Here is a 24,351-nt window from a genome sequence, read left to right on the forward strand (position 1 = left end):
GGTTGGCCGAGGTGGGCAAGGACAGGAGAGGCGGGCAGAGGGTGGCTGTTTTTATTAGATGCTGATGTTGTCTCTTCTTGCTGTTTTACGAGAGGACGTGTTGTATGGGCTCAGTTCTAGCTCCTTAGTAGATGAAGGGCAGTTTCTCGGGCTTGCGGGAGGTGGTGGGAGGTTCAAAGACATGGTCTGTGCTGTGAACCTGCTGTTTCCTCTCTCGTAGGGTTCTCAGACCCATTGTCTAAACCTTGTAAAATCTTCCATTCATTTGTTTGTTTTGGAATGGAAGTTTCTGGGCCTCCTGCGTGTAGTCACAGTGGTGGGATCCCGGCCCCCATGGAGGGACTAGGCGAAATTCCCTGACCAGCCAGAGGGGCTCTCACCACAGTGAGTGGCTGTGGCAGGGGCAGGGGGGGGGGGAGGGGGAGGGGTGCCAAGCATCAGGGAGGCCAGGGTGTGACACTGTCTCAGACCAGCGGCCGTGGGACCACCAGGGAGCCCCTCGACCTCTCAGTCCCAGGGTTGGGATGCCTTCCTCTCAGGGTGTTAGAAGTCATTAAATACACTACTGCGTGTACGGGGTCTGTGGAGATTGACTCCTAGCAGGACCTTGATGAACGACGCTGCTGGTGCTCTTTCTACAGATGCCGTGTGGACGTAAGCAGAGAGGAGGCCCAGGGAGGTGAGAGCGGGAGGTGAGTGGGGAGCTGTGCCCCCGGGTCTGGGGCAGCTCCGGCTCATTCACTCGTGCAAGTGGCAAGTGTTTATCAAGCACCTATTACGGGACCAAGAATTGTGCTCCCTGATGGGAAAAAGGACCCGGCCCCGCTGTCAGCAAAGACAAGGACACAGGCAGTCGCCACACCTGGGTTCAGGGCCATTTTTGGTGGGCGGACGTGTGGTGCAAGGGAGCCTGCGATGGTGGCCAGCGTCTATGAACAAACAGCAAAAGGTAGGAAACAAAGGAAAAGGCTGGAGACAGCAGGTCACCAAGGACTCGTGCATCTGAGAACCACCAGGGCGGGACGAGCTGGGACAGTTGTCCACTCCCCAGCACCTGAGCGACAGAGAAGGACACAGTCTTGGCACAACCTCAGCACAGCAGCGGCCTGTATCCCGGCACCCGTGGGCCTCTGGGATCTGTGGCCCCATGGCTGCTACATGCGGAAAGGGGGTCCGTGTGGTTGGGGAGAGTAGGAACCTCAGGAGGCTGCTGACTTTATGCCCAGCACATCCAAGGAGGGGTGGCTAGAAGTGGGGGCGGGTCACATATGACGGTGATGGAGGCACATGGGGCTCGAGAGTGGGGAAGCGCCCAGGGGCTCCTGGCATGGTCTGACTGGGGACAGAGGACCAGCTGTTGAGAAGGGGAACGTAACTGGAGGGGTAGGCAGGACGGTGGGAGCGGGCGTGTGGGGTGCCCACTATTGATTGGACAGGCTCCGTCTACAGCAGGTGACAGTCTGCAAGCCCTGGAGATTTGGCTGCACGTGAGTGATACAGCGCAGAGGTCCAGTGGGGGCACAGCCCTGAGGCGGCTGGTGGGACCCGGGGGAACGGCAGCTCTGAAGGGCCAGCAGGGGAGGGGCCCGTAGGGAGGCCTATCTGAGGGAGAGTCGGAAGGGGAGCTGCTAATGGAAAAAGCCATGGTGGGGGGAGAGAGAGAGAGAGAGAGAGAGAGCTGAAAGGAGCCAGAGCTGCCAAGAGCTGAGGCAGACACTGGAATGAGCCTTCCTGGATTCAGCATGAATTCTCGTGGGTTCTGGCTGAGAAGGTTCACAGAGTTCTGCAGGAAGTAAGATCATGGTGAATTCAGGGGTGAATGGTCAATGAAGACCGTGCAGGATAGGCGGTGTTCCCAGGAAGTCTGGCTGTGCAGGTGAGCAGGGGGTGGGGGGGAGAAGCCTGGCTGTGCAGGTGAACAGGGGGATGGGGCAGGGGAAGCCTGGCTGTGCAGGTGAGCGGGGGGGGGGGGGGAGAAGCCTGGCTGTGCAGGTGAGCAGGGGGATGGGGCGGGGGGAGCCTGGATGTGCAGGTGAGCGGGGGGACAGGGGAGGGGGAAGGCTGGCTGTGCGGGTGAGCAGGGGGACGGTGGGGGAAATGCCTGGCTGTGCAGGTGAGTGGGGGGACAGGGGGATGCCTGGCTGTGCAGGTGAGTGGGGGGCGGGCACTAGCCCTCAAGTCATGGGGGTGGAGAGCGACTTCGCCTTGCTTTGTAAGAGGGAGCAGTTCGCTTGTTAGATGCAGATATCAAGGAAAGCAAGAGACTTTATGTACAACAGAAAAGAAGTAGACTCTTCTGGTTGGAGGCTGAGTCAAGAAGACATAAAGTGACAACATGGAGATGCTCACAGAAAAGAAATTTAGTCTCACCTTGACTTTTGGTAAAATGGCAAACTGGTAAATATTTTAAATATTTAAAAATATACCAAAAAAAGAAAGAAAGGGCTTCTTGAGAACCTCTGTGATCGGTGGGCATGTAGGAGCCCTCAGCTCAGACACCACATGTGGACGGGTCTGCAGAGGTGAGCAGAGGGCACAGACCCTTGTCTGATGGCATTTACCAGCCTGTGTGACCTTGTGCTTCGAGCCGCAAGGTCTCCGGGAACAGGAAGCGAGGCTCAGGTCTGCCCCCAGAGGTAGAGCCTGGCTGGGGCTGTCCCAACCATACCCTCAGTGTCCAAGGGAACCACACACAGACCCATGCCCCCTCCCTGGCATATTTCAAAGTCAGCTGACTCCGACTTTGGCATAAAAAGGAAATCATTTGAACCGCGATCTTCCCTTAAGCGTGTTCCCAGCCTGAATTCATGCTGCCTCGGTGGTCTTAAAACCTCAAGGCAATATAACTTATTTAAGGACTGATAGGGTCCCCTGGATCCTGACAGTAGCAAATTCAAATGCTTTCAGAGCCCACTTTCACCATGAGAGAATCTAGATACAGAGCATCATTAGAAGTTAGGGGGCGGGGACTAGCAAAACAAACCTGACACAGAATAATAGAACAATGAAATCAATAATAAAAACAAGAAGATAAATTAATGAAATAGGAAAGAAACAGATGAGAGACAGTCAGCAATGTAAGACTTTTCTTTTGGAAAATACCAATAAAAATGACAAATCTTTGGTGGGGCTATGAAGAGAAAGGGCACAAATATGCTGTTATAGGAACAAAGAGGGAGTAGGGCTGCAGGTGTGGGATGGAGTAACGTGAACAGCCACATTTGAAAAATAACTTAAAAAGTGGACAACGTATATGGCACATGTTTTCTAAGAGACTGGACATCAGATAGGAGCAGGGACTGCTGAGAGATGAGGAGACACAAAGCAAGCCCTCTGATTTCCCTAGCTTACTTCCTGGGGTCAGTTCCCAGGCCGTGACACAGGGAAGGGACTGGGGTGGACTCTCTGGGTTGAGGAGCTGAGAGGAAGTCTCAAGTCACTGGTGTTCACAGCACAGAATGCCAGAGAGGATAGAGCTACATGCAGGGCAAACCCCGGTGATGTACAGGGCGTCCCCTTTGCATACTCAGTGGTCACTGTGTGCACGAGAGGAAACTGCCCAAGTTTGGGAAAGAACCACCAGAAAGGATCAGGGGTAGCAGCACCATATGCACCAGGACCAGGAAGAGCTGTTGCCACCAGCCAGATGGAACACCTCATGGTTTCCACCAGTTGGGTAGAGCACGCAGGGCCAGTTTGTCTCAGGGGTGCAGAAGGATTGGCACTAGATTAAATGCTGCTCTGCTGAGTCCTTAACCAAGTTTTAGAAGAAAGACCTGAAACTGTTTCCTTAAGAACAGAGCCCTAGGACAAACCTAAGAATATCCATAGGAATGCAAACGTATCTAACACCCAATCAGGTAAAACTCACAGGGTGTTAAATTTGACCCAAAATTACTAAGCAGACAAGGAACGCCAGTAAGGAGGAGAACATCAATCAGCTGGCTGACCCAGAATTTACAAAAATGTTAGAAAGAGCTGCTAAGGATGCTAAAACAATTATTATAAATGTATCCAGTATATTCCAAAAGCTAGGGAAAGTACTGAGCATGCCAGTAAAGCTATGAAAGATACAAAAAAGATCCAAGGCAAACTTCTAGCGGTAAAAACTGATGTGAAAAATACACCATGTGGGATGAACAGGAGGTAAGACACTGCAGAAGCAAAGATTAGGGAACTGGAAGACAAAGCAAAAGAAATGATGCAAAATAAACACAGAATTTTTTTTTAAGACTGAAAAATTTCAGGGCGTCTGGGGGCTTAGTTGGTTAGGTGTCTGACTCTTGATTTCAGCTCAGTTCATGATCTCATGGTTGTGAGACTGAGCCCAGCACTGGGCTCTGTGCTGAGCATGGAGCCTACTTGGGCTTCTTTCTCTCCCTCTCTCTCTGCCCCACCGCCCCCCACCTCTCTCAAAAGAGATAAATAAACTTTTTTTAACATAAAAAAAAAAGACTGAAAATTCTCACAAAGCCTCAGTGAGTGGTGAGACGACACTGGGAAGACTGATACAGGAATAACTGGAGTCCCTGAAGGAGAGGAGGGACCAGTGAGCATTTGTAAAACTAATGCCTGGAAGTTTCACATGTTCAATGAAAACCGTAAAACCCACAGATCCTGGAGACTCACAGAATTTCAACAAGATGCATGAAGAAAATGACATGAAGGCACATTCTAATCAAATTGCTCAAAACAAGCCATGAAGAGAAAAATCTTAAAAGTAGTCAGAGGAGAAGGATGCATCATGTGCAGAAGAGCCAAGTGTGACAGGAGACTTTTTGGAAATAACGCAAGCAATGGAAGAGCAAAGCCGCATTTGAACTGCTGACAAGAAAGATCAAAATTTTATACCCAGTGAGAGTATCTTTCAGAAATGAAGGCAAGACTCTAGTTTCTGCTCCGAGATGGAAGAGCCTAGAAGTCGTTGCTCCTGTTTGCATGACAAGAAAAAAGCTGAGCAAACTGAAAATCAATGACTTTTCTTAGAATCATCAGAAAACTGATGTCACAGGATGAACTGCCACCCCCAAAACTGAGGCACTGACTCAGGTGAATGTAGGGACTGGGACCAGCAACTGCTAGGGACATGCAAATGGACCTTCAGGCAATTCAACATTAATTCATCATTAAAATTCATAGCAAACCAGCAAAAACTGCAGACATGAATTTGATGGGTGAGTGGAGAGAGTGTTCCTCTTGAGGTCAAGAGAAAGAAATTAACACGTGGTATCACTGTTCTGCTCCAGATTACTCTGGAGGTCGAGACCAGTGCAGTAGCCAAGAATGGGAAATAAGATGTAGGAAGAAGGGGAGAGTGTGCACAGGGTCCAAAAGAATCTGTAGAGATATTATCAGAATGAGGACAATTCCTTAACAGGACTGTTAGACACAAGTCAAATATCGAAGTTGATTGTATTTCTCCATTAGCAGCCATACAACAAAAAAGATGCAAGAAATTTTTGGATAAAATCCGGAAAAATGTACATACTTGGGAGAAAATTGAATCAGTTCTCTGGGAGTCTTTAAAGAAAATCTAATCAAATAATATCCCATTTTCATGGATTGGAAGTTTGAGTATGGAAAATTCCAGTTACCGAAAACTGATTCATTGATTCGAGGTGGTAATACAAATCTTAATGATTTTTTGGGTGTGAAGCATAAAGAACGAATTCTAAACTACATATGAAAATGTGAGGACCCAGGAACCACCCACAGGTCTGAAAGCTGATAACATAGATGGACTTGTCCTTTGGTCAACCGGTCCTTTTATAGGCTGGGTTAGGACACGTGGTTACAGTTGTGGGCTGGACACTTCTGTGGAGGACAGAATGAGGCCAGGAACAGACCCACAAATTTATAGACATCTCTGCATATCAAAGCTTTTGATTAAAGCTCAGAGGGCAAACATTGAGCTTTCCAAGAAATCATGCTGGGAAATTGGGTGTCCAGGTAGAACTGAACCCCTATGTTACACCACATGCAAAAAAATAATTCTACATGGATTTAAGACTCAGGAAATCTATAATGCTGTTGGAAAATATTAAGAGAAAGAATTTTCAAACAAGCACAAAAATGTACAAACCCAAAGGAAAAGATTTATTCATCTGCTTGTATAAAATTAAAGAATTCTTATTTATTGAATCAAATCTTCAAAAATAAAATGATAAGTCACAGACGGGAGGAGATTTGCATCATAGTTAATCCAACAAAGTCATGGTTCTAAACGTATAAGGAACTCTCAGACAGAAAAATTGGGCAAAAGATTCTAAGAGACATCTCATGCACACACACAAATCCCAAATATCTCATAAATATGAAAATATGCCCTAGTAATCAGGAAAAAAGCAAATTTAAATCACAAGATACCACTATGCATCTACTAGACTGGCAAAAATCAAAAGACAGACATCAAATGATGGCAAGCATGAGAAGCCATGAAAATTTCCTATTTTGAAAGGCAACTCTTTTGAAAGACAACCTGGCCTCCCTGAGGAATCTGAATATGTCCATACTGTATGCCTTGGCAATTCACTTCCAGGTCTCTACACTCAGAGCACGGGACACAGGCACCAGAGTGTTTAGGACACCCAAACCTGAAAACCCCAAATGTCCATTAAAAGAAGTGAATAAATACAGTGTGGTACATTCGTATGAGGATCGCTCTAAGTGCGTGGGGCACGGCCATATACAGCCTGAAGTTAATCCCACAAATATCATGTGCAGTGAAAAAGCGTGTCCCCAAAGAATGTATGTTGTGCATTTCCATTCACATAAACTCCAAAGCAGGCAAGATTAAGCAACATATTGTTCAGGATGCACACGGGGACGCTAAAACTACAGAAGGCGCGAAGGAAAACGATCACAGAAACCGGGGTAGTGGCTCCCTGGGGGCGAGGGAGGATGGGGTGAAGGATGGAGCCCCGGCAGCCCCAAGGTGCTGGCGAGGTTCTAGGGTCCATGCTCCACAGTCATTCTAGGGACCCTTGCTTTGTCGTGACCACGTGCACACGTGTGTTTCATACATGCTCTGTGCCTATATTCCCTGGTTGTTATTTTAAATAGCCAAGAGTCTCCCATTGAAGATTCCAGAATTTTGGAAAAGAAGTGCCACTCAAACCAGAACATACTAGAAAACTGGCATCCTTGCTTGGATGCAAAATGCCACGTCATTCTCAAAATCAGGGCACGGAAACCCACGAGCAGACAGTAAGAGCTTCCAGGAACACCAGACACGCCGTGAGCCACACAGTCCACACAGAGATAGGCAGGGAGGTGCTGTGCCACGACATCACGTCAATGACACCCCTGAGGTGCTCCCCCCAAATTTAAAGAAAAATCATAGCTATCTGAGTCTTACATGAGAAGAGCTTCTGCTGGGGAAGATGGAGAATAGAAATCCAAACTTTAAAAGTCTAGAGATGTTTCTAAGGGGGGAAAAAAAAAACCCTGGATAACTCGGAACAGGAGCAACCATCAAAAACATCGAGACAGAAAGCTTTCCTGGATGGAAGGAGAATGAAGCAGAAAGACCAAAAGGTCACCTGTCCCCAAACAAATTCAGAGAAACGACCACAGGCCTGGCAGTTATGTTTCTGTTTATTTTGTTTCAAGACTGAATATGTCATCTCTCAGCATTTTGTCAGAAAAAAAAAAAATCACATACCAAGGAACAAAAATAAGGCTGCCCTCCAATTTCTCATCTGCCGTAATAAATGCAGAAGACACGGGGGGCGAGTGTACAGGTATTTGAAGGAAATCTAGGTTTGGGTTCAGGACAGATTCCCATGGCAGATGAGCGAAGGCCGATAACGCACAGACAAGTTAGGGTAGACGCCGTGTGCAGAAAGAACACGCTGGGGGTGTGCAAAGCACACAGCAGCCCACGGATTGTAGGTATGGAGTGGACACGAGGGCTGGGGGTGTGTCCCTGAGCTCCAGGAACCCACAGGTCGGAGGGAAGAAAGCTGAGCTCGGCACTCAGGGGTCCTGGTGACCCCACGGCCACCTCCGCCCTTTCAAGCCACACAAGTGGTGTGCACAGGGGTCCCTGCAGGGACAGGTGGCTCTTATCAACCTAATGTGTTGGCCTTGAGGCCCCTACTGAGTGAAAGAGTTGGAGTCATGTGGCGGCATCCCCCCCCGCCGGGTCTGCATCCTGCTTTGCTGGCGGACAGACAGGCATTTCTCACCGGGTCCCACTCTGCGCCCTTCACCTGTGCACAGACGGCCATGCTCAGCTCAAGAGGGGGACACTGTCTTTCCTAGTCCTCAACCAAATCCTGCCTCGGACCCAGACCCTCTGCAGTGACTCAGGCTGCCCTGCTCCAGAATCAGGTCTGGCCCTCCCTCCGGATCTGAGGAGGAGGAGGGGAGGGAGGAGACCCCACACAAAGATTTCCTCAATCCCTGGCTGTAAATTCCAGGGGAGAGCAAGGTGGCCATGTGAACTTCAGAGAGCAGGCCATAAGGACAAGAGCCCAGGACATCAGCCAGTGTCCAGGGGAAACTTGCACCAGAGGGAGAGAGTGAGCTGAGCAGGTGCAGGCATGTGCAGGGCCCCCAGGGTGGGTGGGCAGGTGGGGGGCTCCAGGGAGGGGCCCTGGGTGGGGGAGAGAATGGTGTGGGACTGACAAGGTGAGGTCAGGGGAAGCCAGAGACAGACCATGCAGGGCCTGGGGAACAGAGCAAGGACAGGAGGGAGGAGTAGACATGCTCCCCGCACCGCCCCCCCCCCCCACCGGCCAGGGCAGAAAGTGCCACTTTCTCACGTGCTTTGGAGGATGAGTCCACAGAATCCACTGATGGATGCTGAGGACGGGTGTGCAGGGCCCCCGGCCCTGGCAGAGCACCAGGTGGGGGGGCGGTGCCCTTGATAGAGGCGGGACTCGGGGCCCAGGCGTCATGCGGGTGGGAATCTGGAGGTGGAGGTGCTGAGTAGAGAGTGGGTACAGAGGGAAGATGCCCGCAGAGCCCCCCGTCTCCCTCACTCCGAGGAGGCCCAAGTATCGCCCCACAGTCAGGACCGGGGATCAGCTGAGGGACAGGAAGACCTCTTTTCTGCCCTGAAGCCAGAGGAGCCACGTCAAAGCAGGAGGGGACACTCGTCCTCAAGCCAAGTGCCACCTGAGAGCTGTTCACATGACCAGACCAGCACGGGTGCCACCCAGAAGTGCCTGATCCATCACGGCTGCCCGGACCCTGGGCTCCTCTGGGAGACAACCTGGGTATCCGGGTGCCAGCTCTTGGTTTCCAGTGTCCCCCTGGTCCCCACAACCTCCCTCCCCCCGTGGCTCCCACCACTCCCCATGGCTCCCACAGCACCCCCATAGTTCCCAAAACCCCCCATGGTCCCCTTGGCCCTGCATGGTGCTCACATAACCCCCATGGTTCCCACAGCCCCACATAGTCCCCTCAGTCACGGTCCCCACAGCTCCCATGGTCCCCATAACCTCCCAAGGTTCCCACAGCCCTTCATTGCCCCCACAACCATCCCCCATGGCTCCCTGAGTCCCTCCATGGCTCCCACAACTTCCCCATGGCTTCCACAGCCCCTATGGTCCCCATTGCCCCCCATAGTTCCTACAACCCCCTCCCATGGCTCTCACAGACCTCCCATGGTCCCTACAGCCCCCTGTGGCTCCCATGGTCCCCCCTCATGGCTCCCACAACTCCTTCCTTCATAGATCCCACAAACACCCCTTGTCCCCACAGCTCCCCCATGACTCCCACAATCTCCTCCCTCATGGTTCCCATGGCTCCCCATGGTCCCCACAGCCCTCCATGGCTCCCACAGCTCCCCCCATGGTTCCCAGAGCCCCCCATGGTGCCCATACCTCCCCATGGTTCTCAAAGTCTCCCCATGGCTCCCACAGCTCCCCCCATGTTTCCCAATAGCACCCCCCATGGTTCCTACAGTCCCCCATGGTCCTCACAGCCCCCCATAGTTCCCACAGCCCCCCCATGGCTCCCACAGTCCCCCCTATGGCTTCCACAGCTCCCCATGGTCCCCACAGCCCCCCATGACTCCCACAGCTCCCCCCATGGTTCCCAATAGCTCCCCCATGGTTCCCACAGCCCCCCATGGTGCCCATGCCCCCCCATGGTTCTCACAGTCCCCCCCCATGGCTCCCACCACTCCCCATGGCCCTCACAGTCCCCCCATGGCTCCCAGAGCTCCCCCCATGTTTCCCAATAGCACCCCCCATGGTTTGTACAGTCCCCCATGACTCCCACAGCTCCCCCATGGTTCCCAATAGCCCCCCCATGGTTCCCACAGCCCCCCATGGTGCCCATGCTCCCCCATGGTTCTCACAGTCCCCCCATGGCTCCCAAAGCTCCCCCCATGTTTCCCAATAGCACTTCCCATGGTTTCCACAGTCCCGAATGGTCCCCACAGCCCCCCATGACTCCCACAGTCTCCTCCCTCATGGCTCCCACCACTCCCCATGGCCCTCACAGCCCCCCATGGCTCCCACCGCTCCCTCCCTCATAGATCCCACAAACACCCCTTGTCCCCACAGCTCCCCCATGACTCCCACAGTCTCCTCTCTCATGGCTCCCACCACTCCCCATGGCCCTCACAGCTCCCCATGACTCCCACACCTCCCCCCATGGTTCCCAATAGCCTCCCCCATGGTTCCCACAGTCCCCCATGGTCCCCACAGCCCCCCATGATTCCTACAGTCCCCCATGGCTCCTATAGTCCCCCCTATGGCATCCACAGCTCCCCATGATCCCCACAGCCCCCTATGGTCCCCACAGCACCCCCTCATGGTTTCCACAGCTCCCCATGGTCCCCAGAGCCCCTCCCATGGCTCCCACAACCCACCACGGGTCCCACAGCCCCCCTTGGCTGGAGCCCCTTGGGCTGATTTCCCAGGTTCCCTCTTCAGATTGGCGGCAGCAGACAGACGTCACAGGAGGGCTCTGGGGCAGGCAGGAAAGGCCGCTGCTCCTGGACCACCCATCTGGCACTGCGTCCACCACCAATTACTGTGTCCGCTTGGCTGGGTTTTCTGTCCTGTGTAGTCAACACTCCCAACCTTTCCCGGGGACCAGAGGTCACAGCTGAACCAATTAATTTGAAGCAGCCCTTCCACGCTTCATAACTCCCGCCACCAAGCCCCTCTCGGTGTCAGCTGTCCGTCTTCATTGGGAGGCTGATTGATTGGCGATGTTTTATTTTGTTTTATTTTATTTTTTGCCTGCCCTCTGCAGGGCTTGAGGTGGGGAGGAGAGCACCAATTTCCCCTGGGGGAATAATTAAAGCTCTTTGCTTCTGAGCCAGATTTAACGAGGCTAATGGTCCAAGCGAGCCAAGTCCCTGCGAACAAGGTTAGCAGAGACTGGGAGAAGCCCGGCTGCGCCCACCCACCTGGCTCAGCGCCCCTCACGCCGTCCGGGTCACCGACAAAGCAGTGGACGCCGGTCCCTTCCCTCGGAGAGCCATTGTCTGTGTCTGCAAACGGGGACGATTGCGGACATTTCCCTGCATTCAAGGTTAGATGCAGGATGAACATCGGACACCAGCCTCTGCTGACTCACAGCAGCCCGGTGGACAGGCAGACTCGGGAAGTTTGTCCCCAAATTATTTTTTAATAATTATTTTAAGGCTTTAATACTAAGTAATATTAATTAAAATGTTTTAATGTCTTTCAGAACTATTATTTCTTTAAGTATTAACTGAGGTCCAGGTCCGTGGAAAGGTGCCAGCACTCACCCAGGGACGTGTCCTCTCCCGCAACTTGGCCACGGCTCCCTGAAACACCCAGGCTCTGTGATAAGGTGACCGTGTCCAGGTGCCCCCAGAGACAGCACAGGCCAAAAGGTGGTCCAAGGCTGGATGTCCAGAGACACGTGAAGTCTGACTCTTGATGTAATGGATGCGATAAAATAAAATAACACGCACAGCACTGTGATGTCCTTGTGCATAGAAACGGCTCGCGGGTCTCGTTTGTACGAGGACCTATTGCCATTTGGTGCCGAATGAAATAATTTAGAAGGCTGCTAGAAATAAAACTTTTTTTTGCTTATTTCAGCAAACGGAGCATAGGCTCAGGGTTTGCCCCAATTTCTTCCTTCTATCAAACCTTTACGACGATTGGCTTACTTATTCAAGAGCTTTATTTCGTTTCCTGACACCGGTGCCACACCTTTGCGTTCTTGTGCTGCCTTTGTCCTTTCCCTTCCGTTCTTTGGGTGGTGTTCCTAGATGCTCCCTTCCTCCCTTAACCCACGAGGCGACGTGTTCTACCGTCACAAACCATGATTTACGCGGCGCCCGTGTGCAAAGTGCTCTCACGCTCGCCCAGCCTTGTTCGGTGCTTCTCCGTAAGTGCTTCTCAGGCAGGACCTGAAGCACGCTCCGCGGGAGGGGAGGGGGCCCCGAGTCCCTCCCCCCTCCCACCCCAGCCGGTCCTGGGAACCCTGGACGGAGGGATCTGGAGCTTGAAACTCCGTCCAGCCCGCGTTTGGAATAGAGTGACCCACGAGAAGGGGTCCTCTGACCAGCCTCCAGGTGCCCAGAACCCAGCTCCTAGTGTGGTTGTGACGACAGGGAGAGACGGGGCGGGGCAGCCCCGCACCCAGCGCGGGACCCCACAGATCTCACCCCCTCCCTTCCACTGCTTGTCTGCATGAGGAGAGCAGGGTCTGGGCCCATTCATCCTGCTGGGCCCCAGGGCATGGGGGCCTGCACCTTCAAGGCACTGACTTAGTGTGCAATAAAAGCTCAGGGTAAGGAACAGCTAACCAGTGGTGAGCTGGCCAGTTAAGGTCCTGCCTCTGCTGTAGTCTTTTCTCTCTTTTATTATCTTTTCTGCTCAGCTCTCCACACACTAATCCACTGCCACGTCGTTTCTTTATCAGCTCCCTCTGTCTCCGCAGAAAGAGGTGGCGAGAAGGCTGGGGCTCTGGGTCTGCAACGCCCACATCCTGCCCCACCACCCACCACAGCCCCCAGCTGACACGCACAGCAGAGGGTCCCTCACGGCAGGTGCCCAAAGCATGTGTGGCTCAAGGTGACAGTGGAGTCTCTTCCCCCGGGGTGCTGGGAGGGCCACCCTCAAGGACCCTGTGTGACCCCTCGTCCGTCTGTGCCTGAAGGACATCTGTGACATCCGCGGTGGGGCTTTCTGGCACCTCCCCCAGTCTTGGTCCCGGCCCTTGGCCTCCAGGCTGTTCCGCTCACGTGGTGGGCGGGCCACCCGAACGTGAGCCCGAGGACACTTTGTTCTCCGGGAAGTGGGGAATCTCCCTAAGGCCAGGATGGCCACCCCGGGCCTTCCCAGCTGGTCTGGGGGCACCTCCCACAGCGGAGGCAGGGTCGTCTTACCACACGGCTCACAAGAACAGATTAATTACGAGAGACTCAACTCAGGGCCACCAGGGTGGCTCAGTCGGCTAAGCATCCAACTCTTAATTTCGGCTCAGGTCACGATCCCAGGGTCTCGGGATTGAGCCCCTCATCGGGCTCTATGCTGAGTGTGGAGCCTGCTTGGGGCTCTCTCTCCCTCTGCCCCTCCCCCAGCTCATGCTCCTCTCTGTCTAAAATAAAAGGAAAGAAAAGACTAGACTCACTCAGAAATAAGCAAACAGGTGCTCTGCAGATTTGATGGCTGTCCCTGTGCCATCTGTTGGGTCTACCTGCGAGGTCCCCAGGTGCACTGCGGGGGTGTGCAGGTGAAGTGAATAGCAGTGCTCCACACCTCGTTCTCCTCCTGTCCAGCCTGGGCCCCCTTTCACGGTGTGCGTGGGGGGTGGCTACTCCTAATTTGTCTTCCAGCCCCCAGAGTCCACCCCGGGGCTGGTGCAGGGTGGGCATTCCGGAAGTTTTGCTGACCAACACTGACGGCCTCACTGCAGTCCCAGGAGGGCTCCCTGGACCCCGAATCGCAGGGCTCAGAGCATGCGATGTTTACTCCGTGTGGCCCCACTTTCGAGATGCCCTCCTGTTGGCTCTAGAACAATCCGTCACAGAGCAGGCTACCCGAGGCGGGTGTGTCTGTAACATTCAGAGTCCCCCTTTGGAAGCTGGTGGCTTCCACAATTCAATACACATCAGAGCAAAGGTTACGTAAAACCCCACAGTTAAATCGACATGGTGACATGTAGGGCTGATGACTCCTTCTCTGCAATTACCTCCGAAGCCTTGTTTTCATTCTGGGAGACTCATTGCAGCTCTGTCCTTCCCTGAACTTTAGAACTTACCCCACGGACTGCATACACCCGTCCACAGTTCTGGAAGCTTCTCGAGGGTCTCCGACCTGCAGCAGCCCTTTGTGACCCGAGCTGACAAGGTGGGCGGTGGCGGGGAACATGGGCCCCCCGGGAGCTCACCGTGGATGACACTTGCCTCGCTCCCCCCACACGAGCCTCCCAGCCCCCTCCGCCCCCGCTCGTTCTTCCCGGGTGTTTGCAGAGCGTCCAGGCCCTAAACCTGCCGCTTGTCAGTGCGTCCCACATGTCAGATTTTCTCCCCAGAGGCAGCTCGGCAGCGGGTCGGTGCCTCAGGATCATGATGAAAACCACCCCAGGGCTTTCCGTGGCTCACGAAGGCGTCGGTGGCGGAGAAGTTATAGTTGCTGTATGTGTGTGTCACCTGCAGAGGCCTCTAATTAGAGCTCCGCTGACAGCCCCAGAGGGGTGGGAGCTGAGGAGGCTGGGACGGCGGAAGAGAGAAGAGCCCAACTAGGCTCCTCTGCGCACAGGCCTGAGCGGCGGGGCAGGAAGGAGCTCGAGGGGCCCTGGACTTGTCCCCGGGACTGCCCTAGCCTCTCATCTCCAGCCCCTCCATCCAGCGCAGTCCTGGGCTCCTGGAGGGGCCCGCCTGCCCCCGCCGGCCCTGACGGCTGCATCGCCCAGGACAGACTGGAGCACAGGCTCCATGGACCCGGCCGCGGCTCTGACCCCTGGTCCCGTGACCGGACCCCAAGCAGTGACGGGGGTAGAGGCTGGCCCGCCTGCCGCCTCAGCCCCTGCTCACTGGTCAGGACGCACCGGCCTGCAGGCTTTCTGCGTGGCTGGGCCTCCTGGGGAACGTGAGGGAGCAACGTCCTTAGACGTCAACTGCACCAGGCCTGCCAGGCGCCGGGGTGATGGGTGCCCTGCAGAGGGGCTGAAGTGTGTGTCTTTGCTGGGAGGATGAGCCAAGCCGCACCCGGTTGGTGAAGGTTCAGTGTGTCCCAGGGCTGGACTCCTTCTCTGGAAGCACCTGTCACCGTGCAGAAGCCTTGGCCTAGTTTCTGGCCCTTAGGCTGGGCACCCACATGCACGTCCCGGAGGGGGCTGAGTGGGTGCCCGCGAGGATGGCTGGCGGGAGGAAGGCAGTGGACGAAGGCTGGGCCTGGGGGGTGATCTGGCTGAGCCTTCTGCTTCTTGGGGCCCCCCAGTGCCCGGCTGTCCTGTGAAGCCCAGATGTCAGCCTCACGTCGTTCCCATAGGAGTTAGGGAGCACAGGGGTGAAGCACCAGGCACACGGGGGAGCCTCAGCTTGTGGGCCACTTGTGACCGCCGGGAAGGGACAGGAAAGGCTTTGGCAGCCCAAGGGCCTTGGTTCTTTCTGGCTCTCTGACTCCAGCATGGCCCCCCCTCCTTCCTGTCCCTCCTCCCGCTGTCTCCCCTCTCCGAGGGTCTTGCCCTCACACTGCTGTCTTTTTGGGTCGTCCTGTGGACCGCAGGTGCTGAGAGGCGGTAGCCCTGACATCCACCCACTCCCCGGCGTTCCCTGGGGGGCGCATTGGGACCCCTGGGAGCCCCTGGCTTGCCCTGCAGTCTGGGTTTTGGCAGGTGCTCCCCAGGCCCCAGGGGTGCTCTGGGATCGCAGAGTCGGGGTCAGTGTGCCTGCCCACTGATGCTAGCAGTGATAGCGAACGCATGGCCCCTCACACGAACCACAACCTCGCCCGCACACTTCCCCTGGCGGCCGCGTGAGCCGGCATCGCCATCATCCCGGTCTACACAACGGGGAGTCCGAGAGCAATTCCGGGCGCACCCTGATTTTACCCTGAGCTCTGCCAGCCTCACCCTCGGCCGTTCTGCCTCATCGGGTCCTGGAGGGTCCAGGAGACCCCCGCCGCAGGGGCCGGAAACCGCCCTCCGAGAGCCACCATGGGGGGGGGGGGGGCGGAGGCGCGGAGCTCGTGATAATGTCCCGGAGGAGCTGCCCCCCCGCCCCCGTGCTCCCCGGTCCCGGCCTGTTCCTTTCTCTCTAGGGATGCTCACAATCTGACACGCTTTAAATAGACGCTCCTAGCGGCTCCGTGTCCCCTTCCGCTGTTGCTCGTGGTAGTCGTAAAGGGGCGGGGCAATCTATTTCAGCTAATTGTAGGTTCGGGCAAAGCAGAGTTGCAGCGAACTACCACCGACACCAGCTCATTATCCATCAAAACCTCGACAGACCCCGGTCGGCAGCCAGACGGTGGCAGCGACATCCCTGTGCTGGTTTTCAGCTGGTGATTCCTTAAAGACTGAGACAATAGGCATTTAATATCGTTTGCTCAAATGAACCGTTCCCAGAGCAAATAATAATAATAAAAAAAAGTCCCTGAGAAGCCAATTAGATACTGCAGCTTGTACCAAACGACGGCCTCTTTAATAGACGCCCTTTTTACAAGTGCAGCTGTATCGCCCAGATGAAAAATCGGGCCCCCCTTTGCCACCGATATGTAAATAAATGCAGGCGATTGCATATGTATCAGCCCTCTTCCATCAACAGGGCTTAGAGACCCGAGAGGAACACTTCAGATAAAGTGGCAATTTGTGGAAGAGACTTCTCTGCGGAGAAGGGGCCGGGGGCGGGGGGCGGGGGGGAGAATCCAAGAGACCTGCTGGGGTCGAGGATCGAGGCCAAGGCCTGAGGAAGAGCTCAGCTCCACATCAGAAAGAAAAGACCGACGATGGACCTTCCCCTGCAGGGATGAGGTGGGCGGGGACCGCGGGCGCCATCCGCCTGCGTGCCAGCCGCCGCTCTGTTGGGCGGGCACACACTCCCCTTTAAGAGGGTCTCTTAACCTCCAGTAACCTCCCCAAAAGCCGCATATACGTGCAGTGTTCGCATACAGATCCAGGGTCCCAGGGGGCCGCATGTCAAGGAGATGTACGTTCTGGTGTGGGCTCTCTGCCCCCAGCGAGCACGAGGGACGTTTGGAAGGATCTGCGGCTGTCACCGCTGGGGGAGGGGTGCTACTGGCTTCTCCAGCGGGTGGAGGCCAGGAGTGGTGCTCAGCTCCCTCCAGTGAGGCACAGGTCGGCTCTCTGTGAGGTACGATCCCACCCCAGACGTCAATAGTGGAGGCTGAGGTGGAGAAAATCCACTGTGCACAGATCTGCTAGAATGGACCCCACAGATGATCCCTGTGACTACCCTGCATTTGAGGATGGAGAGGCTGAGGTCCAAAATGGGGAAGGAACTTGCCCAGACCAGTGGCAGAGACAGATTGAGCAATGCACTAGGCCCTGCCCCAGCCCCTGCCCCATCTGGCCCCCTGCCCCCGCCTCTGACCCAGCTGGACTCCTGCCCCAGCCCTTGTCCCAGCTGGACTCCTGCCCCTGCCCCTGCCCCAGATGGACTCCTGCCCCTGCCCCAGCTGGACCCCTGCCCCTGCCCCAGATGGACTCCTGCCCCAGCCCCTGTCCCAGCTGGACCCCTGCCCCAGCCCTTGTCCCAGCTGAAACCCTGCCCCAGCTGGACCCCTGCCCCAGCCCTTGTCCCAGCTGAACCCCTGCCCCTGCTCCTGCCCCAGCTGGACCCCTGCCTCTGCCCCAGCTGGACCCCTACCCACAGCACGGACCATGGCTTCGGCTCCAATGTCCATCAGTGCTCACCAGGGCAGCTGGATCACTTCTGCAGCCACTGAAGGTGGCCAGGAACAAGGAACGGGTTCTGTGTGCTCAGCCGCGGGAGGGGCTGGACCACAGGTCACACCTCAGCGACCACCTCCAGCCCTCAGGTCCAGCCAGCAAATGATAGCAGACAGCATCAGAAGGGGGAGGGGCAGAGAGATGTGACCCCAGCCCCCTGCCCCCCTCCTGGGGCCCTCAGAGTCCTCATGGGTGGCTGGGCATTCCCACAATAAATTGCAGGCTTCTGGAAAGCATGCGCCCCTTTCCCTGGAGCCTGGAGCCTGCCTTCCCAAAAAGGCACCTGTGCTTCCAATTGGGAAACATTTTCCCCTAGAGATTCAAATAATTAAAATCATGTTGAGGAAAATGAGGTGTTGGTTGCATATCCAGCATCAGAGGCTACAGATGTGGGCACCGGGCCCAGGGGAGGCCCGTGCTGTCCCAGGCCAAGGACCCCGGCTTGCCGATGGGACGGACTCCACGGTCGGCAGTGGGCTGACCACGCTGGTGGGAAGGCTGGGTAACGGGGTCCCACTCCCAGGGAGCCCTTTCAGCCCCAAACTCCCCACTTTCTGGGTGTTTGCAAATCTACCTTGTCAATAGCAAACTCACCCCTGTCCGGAGCAGTGCAGGAAAGATCCGGAAGTTTCTGCAGTCTGGCACCTGATGCTGGACGGGGCTGGTCGGCTCTGAGACCCCATGAGAGACACCAGTACTGGGTCAGCACACTCTGTGCCCAGGCTGCACCACTCACGGGCAGGTCGCATGGCACCCCGCCCCACCTGCTGGTACTGGGCCATTGCCAGGGTGCTGGCAGGGGGCAGAGGGGTACCGTGGTACTTAGCTGGAGACCTGCTCCTCCCAGGGGCTGGGACTCACGGCAGATTGGCCAATCTAGGCCAATCCGTACTCCCTCGTGTAAGGATGGGGAAACTGAGACCAGGGAACGACATCCTGGAGATCACAGAGCAAGTCAGGGGCCGTCTCGAACTCCAGCCCTTCCCACCACCGGGGACTCAGAGACGTGTGTCCAGGCTTGGGTTGGCCTTCTGGAGGCTGAAGCACGAGTGCCCATAAGCCCCTGGGGCATCCGCCTTGTTGCAGAGGTGCTGACCCCCAGCAGGGCTCCTACAGTCTGGTCGGGGGCGGGGGGGGGGGCACAAGAGCACTGACTTCACATCCAGGAGTGGCCCCAGCCCCATGACCTTGAGTTCTGTCCTGTGCCCCGCACCACACCTGTCAGCGGTGACCCCCATCAGGGCGTCTCCTGCTCTGCTGGCCGCTCCGACCCCCGCTGCCAGAGGGACCAGAAGCCAGGGATCACCTGCTCCTTCCACCACCAGGACACTGAGGGCTCCCGCCTCCCACATGCACGTGCACACACGTGCCCGTAAGTGTGCCTACATTAGTGCACACGAGCACTCCCACGCACACATGCACAAGCACGTGCACACACACACACACACAAGCATGCCTGCCTGTGCGCCCCACACGTGCACATGTCTGAACGCCTGCACACGCTCCCTCGGGTGTGCTCAGCTCCCCCCAGGGCCCAGGGTCCTCTGCACCCAGATGCCTCAGACACGAAAGCCCGGGTGCACACTCAGGGCTCCTCCCACGTCCCTCCTCTCACACCCGGTTCCAACTGCTAAGATGGGGATCCTTCCGTGAGCTCCTGCCCCCTGAGGACCTGGGCCCCCAAGATGGCTACGCAGAGTAGCACCTGTGGCAGCGGGCACACAGGTGCCATGGGCATCCATCCGTGGCGAATGGGGGGATCTCAGAAAGTTCTGGACCAGAGTCCTGGCTTCTCCACTGCTCTCTGTGGCGTTTATCGTCTTGGAAACAGGCAACAATATGCTTCCGCGGGAGAAGCAGACGCGCTCACTGTGAGGTGCCGTGCGCAGATCCGGGCCGGTAACTGATGTCGCCATCTCCCGCGCGCGTGTCCCTGCCCCACCAGCGCCCGCGGACCCTGCCTCCGGGAGCCCTGGAATGGCCACCACAGCAGATGGCAAGAGGAGCCCCGGCCTGGCCTGGGTCCATCTGTCCTCCTCCAGGCACCCTGCCTGCCGGCCACGCGTCCAGACGTTCGGTCACCTCAGCATTTCGCAAAATGCCAGCTCTGAGCAGGGGACCCTCGAGGGCTGTCGTTGCTGCCAGCCATCGGATTTTGACATATTTCTGCCAGTGTGAGCACACTGGAACTTCATTTGCATGTAGAGGAATCTAGAAAACACAGGAAGGACATGCGAAATGCCCCTGAGCCATGCCACTTCTTGGAGCCACGAGTTGGGAAGGGCTCAGGGGCCACCTCAGCCCCTTTCCTGTCCCAGCAGGTGCCAGCTGGGCTCCACCACAATCCTCCCCAAGGTAGGAACCCACCTGCTTCTCAGGGCAGCACCACCTGTCTTTGATACCTTGGCTTTAAAGTCAGGCAGAGAAAGACAGATACCATAGGTTTTCACTCATTCGTGGATCTCGAGAAACTTAACAGAAGACCATGGGAGAGGGGAAGGGAAAAAAGAAAAAGTAACAGAGAGGGAGGGAGGCAAACCACAAGAGCCTCATGGATACTGAGAACAAACTGAGGGTTGATGGGGGGGTGGGTGGGAAAGTGGGGGATGGGCGGGGAGGAGGGCACCTGTAGGGATGAGCCCTAGGTGTTGTATGGAAACCAATTTGACGATAAGTTATATTATAAACAAAACCCAAAACAAACAACCAAACAAACACCTTCCTTCCACTGGGCCAACATTCTGCTCACAATGTTGCACTTGGCACAGACCTGCCCTTTCTTCCGTGCCCACCCAGACAAAATAAGAGGGGCAAGGTGGAGGCAGTTGGAATGGAGCCCTGGACTCCCAATCATGGCTGGGAAATGCTTGGCCCAAGGAGGGAGGTCTGACTGGAGCCGCACCCAAGCCCGTGTAGGTCGTGGAGACAATGGTGTGCTTACCAGATGAATAAATTAGGACTCCATCTGCTGTGACAGGCTTTGCACACACACACACACACACACACACACACACACACGAAGGTAGGAAGGAAGGAAAGAATGGAAGGCAGGAAGGGAAGGAGGAATGCTTTGGCTCAGACGATGGTTGAAAAGTCAAGGATGTTCCTGCTTCAGGCATAGCTGGATCCAGGAGCTCAGATGATGTCATCGGAACCCAGTCTCACCCTGTCTCTAGTTTTGTCCTTCTCCGTGTTTGCTCCACTCTTAGGCTCTACATGTGCAAGGTGGCCCCAGAAGCTCCAAGCTCACACCTCTTTAGGTTCAAATGCAACATAAAAATAAGTAAGGGTCCTTAAAGTTTTGACTTTGAGTCCTGAGCCCAACTCACCAATCCCATCCCTGAAGCAGCAGTGGGGATGCAGTCGGGGATTGCTCTTGTCCAAAGCCACGTGGACCACCCATGGCGTCCCAGTATGGGCTGCACGTGAGGCAAAGTGGCAGATTCCAACCCGTGGGGCTCCTGGCAGAAGGAAGAGGAAAGGGAAAGATGTCATCGGCCCAGCCCAGCCACGTGTCAGCTCTGAGCCCAACACACACCGGAGGCGGACTGTTGGTGGGGGGGACAGGATGTCAGAATCCACGCTCACGGAGGGTTCCACTATGTGTCAGATGTCACCAACCCAGCTGTGGGGGAGAGACGGACGCCCCCAGCCCCTCTTCCCGACCTCCAGGGTGCAGGCTGGTTGGTCCAGGGAGGGCCCCTGAGACTGAGGCTGGTCCCAGCCATGCAACAGCAAGGGGCAGGGGGCACTGGACCCAGGTCTGGGCTGAAAGACCAAGGACGGGCCGTGGGCAAACCAGGGGACCACGTCCTCCCCCAGAACTGCACTAAGGAAGCTCCTTCTCCGGAGAAACCAAGTCGGTCCCTGGCCCGGGTAGTGTCTCAAGAGCAGGTTGTGTCCCTGTGGCCGTGTCCCTGCCTGTACAGCCAGTCCGACCCTCTGACCATGTCCCTGCCTGCTGTCCCTGCAGCCGCTCCTCTAGAGAGGGCGCCAGCGGGCCCCCAGTCCCAGGCTGCCCCCAACAACATCCTCAGCTGTGACACCCTCGGGGGACCAGGCTGGGGCCCAGGATTTGCCGGTCCTGACACAGACAGATGGGTGATTTCACGAAGAACTTCCACGCCAGCCTACAGGCTCTGCCTCAGTGCCCCCAGCCCGGCAGATTCTGTTGTCACAGACTCTTTGACTTTGTCGCTCTGACGGCCACCCCACGGCACCTTGTCTGATTTTTCTGATTAGCGGCATTCGCCATCCATTGGTGCCCCGACTGGCCAGCGGGGCCTCGCTTCTGCCAACTCCCTCTCCAGGTTTGATGCTCGCTTTCTACTGGGTTTCTCACCCTTCACTTTCTGCCCATCAGGACACCGTAAAGTGCCCTTGACGTCTCCCTGCATGAGGCACACGCTCCACGGCCGGCCTCGCCAGTCGGCACCTCCTCCGTCTCTTCCACTCGGGGGAGAAGGTGGCTCTGACGTGACAGAACTCATCGGTCACTTCTCTCGCAGCTTCCGCCAGTGAGGTCTCCATGAACAGAATGCTTCTGACCCCCAGGGCCACAAAGATATGCGCCTGCATGTTTAAAATTAACTTTGTAGGGTGCCTGGGTGGCTCAGTTGGTTAAGCCTCCAACTTCAGCTCGGGTCATGATCTCACAGATGGTGGGTTTGAGCCCCACGTCGGGCTCTGTGCTGACAGCTCAGAGCTTGGAACCTGCTTCGGATTCTGTGTCTCCCTCGCTCTCTGCCCCTCCCCCACTCATGTTCTGTCCCTCTCTTTCTCTCAAACATAAACATGAAAAAAATTAAAAATAAATTAAAAATAAAAAAAATTAAATTAACTTTGCCATGTTACTTTTCCTGTTTATGTACTGAACTCGTAGGGAGTTAACTTAGCTAATGTGGTGGCAAGTGGGAGACCTGATTCGTGTTTCTCCATAAAGAAATGCCTGATTTCTCGTGCTATTTAAGAACTCACCTTCCCTTCCCCAAATATTCATTATTGTCCAGCAGTTTCCTGCCCACGCAGGGGTGTCTTCTTCGGCCCCCACCCCTCACTCCTGATCTGTATCCCAAACACGCCCAAAACTTTGCTCATCTTTTCCAAAACGGGTTAGCTATTCATAGAGTTTATTTTTCTAAAATGTCATTTAGAATCCATTTTTCAAGTTCCAAAAATTCCTACTGAGTCTGACCAGATAATGTACTGAATTCATAAATAAATTAAGGAAGAGTCCACATCCGTACAATGTTTGGTTATTCTACTCATGAGAACGGCTGTATTGGTCAGCAACTGCTATGATAGTTGTGCATAACAAGCAACCCCAGTAGCTCACAATAAGAAGCATTTCACATCTGGCTAAGGGGCGTATCCTGTGGCTCTGCCGGGCTGATCCTGCCTGGGTGGCCTGACCTTGGCTGCGGGTGTCCACGGGTCTGCGTGTTCCCTCTGGGGACCCGTGGACTCTCTGGGGGCTGGTGGGAGGGATGGGGAAGGAACAGGAAACCCGCCTTGCCCCTGGAGGCCTCAGCTCAGAACAGCAAGTGGCTGTTGCTCTGTCTGCGTTGTCCCACCAGAGAAACGGTCACACCCACCGCCAGCTGGAGGCGGAGTAGCGGGACAGCCGCGCCCTTGGCCGAGGGCAGTGTCCGGTCTGCTGGAGGGAGTAAGACTTGAAAACAGTCATTAATCTGTCCTTATTTATCCAGATCCGTCTGCATGTTAATTGTGGGAGCTACAGGTGACTCCCGCCCTCCAGACCCTCCCCACTGCGCTAACGGCTTACCCGCTGGCCGCAGCTGGACATGACGGTGGCTGCCTGCTCTGAACGGCTCCTGGAGGCCACTTCACCCACACAGGAAAGTGAAACCAGGGACTCTGTGTCACTCCGTCTGCTCCGGGCCGTGTTTCTAGGACCACGATGTGAACCGATTCGAATGGAGTGTAGACCTGGGGTCAGGCTGCTTCTCTTCCATGGCTGACTCTGTGTCTGCTGTGCTGTGTGCCCCGGCAGGTCCCACGTGACCCCTGGGCATCCGCTCTCCTGCGTGTAAGTGCCAGCACTGGCCTCGGTGACTTCCAAAGGCCCTTCCCAAATCTAGGACACTCTCTGAGTCTATAATTTCTGTTCGTCAGAAGGAGAATCCAGCACAGAGAAGAGTCAGAAAAGTCTGCTGCGGTGAGTGGGCGGGGGAGGGCAGAGAAGGGGACTGGCAGCCCTGGTTGTACTCAGGGAGCAGTGCGCGTGTGCCTGCGGGTGCTGGGCTTGGCACTCAGGCAGGAACGCTCACGGTGTTCACGTTTGTACGAGAAGTAATGGGGCGGAAAGAGGAGAACTGTCCTCCGGGGCTGAGATGTCAGAACGAGGAACCAGCGTCTGGAAGACACGGGAGCAACCTCAGCCCCACCCAGGGAGGCATCTTCTTCCAACCAGAGCCTCCCCAGTAATAAACAGGCCCCCCCGAGCGCGGCGCAGAAGGGCTCCAGGCCCGG

Source organism: Prionailurus bengalensis, chromosome F2 (assembly GCF_016509475.1).
Source record: "Prionailurus bengalensis isolate Pbe53 chromosome F2, Fcat_Pben_1.1_paternal_pri, whole genome shotgun sequence".
In the NCBI taxonomy this organism is placed as follows: Eukaryota; Metazoa; Chordata; class Mammalia; order Carnivora; family Felidae; genus Prionailurus; species Prionailurus bengalensis.